Source organism: Schistocerca americana, unplaced genomic scaffold, assembly GCF_021461395.2.
Source record: "Schistocerca americana isolate TAMUIC-IGC-003095 unplaced genomic scaffold, iqSchAmer2.1 HiC_scaffold_1042, whole genome shotgun sequence".
NCBI lineage: Eukaryota > Metazoa > Arthropoda > Insecta > Orthoptera > Acrididae > Schistocerca > Schistocerca americana.
Window position 1 is genome coordinate 32,501 of NW_025725094.1, and position 2,500 is coordinate 35,000.

General features: G+C 63.4%; 1 pseudogene; it reads left to right on the forward strand.

Moving 5' to 3' along the window:
* The window catches only part of LOC124559430, a 7,966-nt pseudogene that overhangs the window by 2,127 nt on the left and 3,339 nt on the right, over nt 1–2,500 (forward strand).

The window sequence follows — 2,500 nt, forward strand, 5'->3', positions numbered from 1 at the left end:
AGTTCCCTGGAATCCTCTAGCAGGGAGATAGGGTTTGGAACGCGAAGAGCACCGCAGTTGCGGCGGTGTCCCGATCTTCCCCTCGGACCTTGAAAATCCGGGAGAGGGCCACGTGGAGGTGTCGCGCCGGTTCGTACCCATATCCGCAGCAGGTCTCCAAGGTGAAGAGCCTCTAGTCGATAGAATAATGTAGGTAAGGGAAGTCGGCAAATTGGATCCGTAACTTCGGGATAAGGATTGGCTCTGAGGATCGGGGCGTGTCGGGCTTGGTCGGGAAGTGGGTCAGCGCTAACGTGCCGGGCCTGGGCGAGGTGAGTGCCGTAGGGGTGCCGGTAAGTGCGGGCGTTTAGCGCGGGCGTGGTCTGCTCTCGCCGTTGGTTGGCCTCGTGCTGGCCGGCGGTGCAGGATGCGCGCGCCTGCGCGGCGTTCGCGCCCCGGTGCTTCAACCTGCGTGCAGGATCCGAGCTCGGTCCCGTGCCTTGGCCTCCCACGGATCTTCCTTGCTGCGAGGCCGCGTCCGCCTTAGCGTGCTCCTCCGGGGGCGCGCGGGTGCGCGGATTCTCTTCGGCCGCCATTCAACGATCAACTCAGAACTGGCACGGACTGGGGGAATCCGACTGTCTAATTAAAACAAAGCATTGCGATGGCCCTAGCGGGTGTTGACGCAATGTGATTTCTGCCCAGTGCTCTGAATGTCAACGTGAAGAAATTCAAGCAAGCGCGGGTAAACGGCGGGAGTAACTATGACTCTCTTAAGGTGGCCAAGTGGCGGCGGTGTGGCTGCATCCGGACTTGGCTTTTCGAAGTGCGGTCTTGATGTAGTCGTGCTGCTGCTGCGAGGTGCCTTCCTTGGGTTATAGTTACAGGGAGAGTGATGCGCAATACATGGGCCTAGCCCTCTTAGCCTCTCCTCTCCTGCGGTCTTCTCCCCTTCTCGTGGGCCCGCTGATTTTCGCAGAGTGGAAGACCGCACCAGGGGCTTGGGGGGGTTACCAGCCCCCCCTCGCATTATCCCTTTATAGTTGGGGGCAGCCGACAAGAAACAAGAGATGGTGGCCCTTCCGCTGAAGGTGCCACCCCAGCTACCCCAGCACCTATCCGGCCAACCGGCCGTAACGAAAATGCGATAGTTTGTGTAGCTCCCTTTGCTTGCAGTGAGTGCCACCGCACTTTTACCACGAAGAACGGTCTCGGGGTCCATCGCCGCCGCCAACACCCTGCGGCCGCCAACGCTGAGATCGTGACGGAGAGGCATCGCGCGAGGTGGACGGAGGAAGAAGTCCTGTCGCTCGCCAAGGCAGAGGCCGAACTGTTCCTTGAGAGGGACGCCCGGTTCTTCTTTGTAAATCAAGAACTTACCAGGATGTTCCCCGACCGAACGCTTGAGGCAATCAAGTGCCGACGGCGGCAAGCTGCCCACAAGCAGCTTGTCCGCCAGTTCATGGAGGCACTTGAGATCGGTCGGGGTGAAGAGCCGGCGTCCCGCCGTGGAGCAGCGAGCTCGCTGCCTGACGCGGGCGAGGCCGCTGCGCCGCCCGTCGACGCAGCCGAGGACTTCGCGGCCGACACCACCGGGCCGCCGCCGGAGGGGCCGACTGACGCCGCCATCTGGGAGCATCTGGCGGGGCTACCTGCTTCCGCCCAGCGTTTCTCTGCCCTGGATCGAGTCATTGGTCTGGGGCGGGGCACGCCGCCCGATGTCATCCTGGGCATGCTCCCGGATGCCCTTGCGTCGGTCGGGTCCAGGGGGGAGAGGTCGATCACCAGGACACAGCGGCCGCGCCAACCATCCAAGCGGCCGCCTGCCGCCCCGCCGCTGCAGAAGCGCAAGCGGCGCCGCTGGGAATATGCGCGGACACAGGACGCCTTCCGTAGGTCGCGTGCGCGTTGCGTGCGCGGCTTGCTGGACGGCACCCTGCTGCAGCCGCCACCCGACATCCCCGGTCTGCTGGACTTCTGGGCGGACCTCTTCACGAAGAAGCCGATCTCCACCGCCGGCTTCATCCGTGACCGCCTTCTCCCGCACTCGGAGCCTGTCGCTCCTGAGTGCCTATGGGGGCCGGTCACACGTGAGGAGGTCGCTGCTGCCTTGCCGCCCAGGGGATCGGCAGCCGGGCCGGACGGCCTGACTCCAGCGGAGCTGCGGCGCCTGCCGCATGAAGTCCTGGTGAAACTCTTGAACCTCTTCCTCCTGGCCCGCGCCCTCCCCGAGCGTCTGCTTCGCGCCCGGACGTCACTTCTCCCCAAAACGGCTGCACCAACATCCCCCGCTGACTTTCGCCCCATTACGGTCTGCTCGGTGTTGGCGCGGACCTTTCACAAGGTTCTCGCGTCACGCCTGATGCGTGGATGTGCTGTGGACGAACGTCAGCGGGCATTCATCCCCCGGGATGGGATGTTGGAAAACACCTTCATCTTGGACACTGCTCTCACCGACGCAGTCCGCTCCTGTCGCTCTGTTTTTGTGGCATCGATCGACGTCTCTAAAGCGTTCGATTCG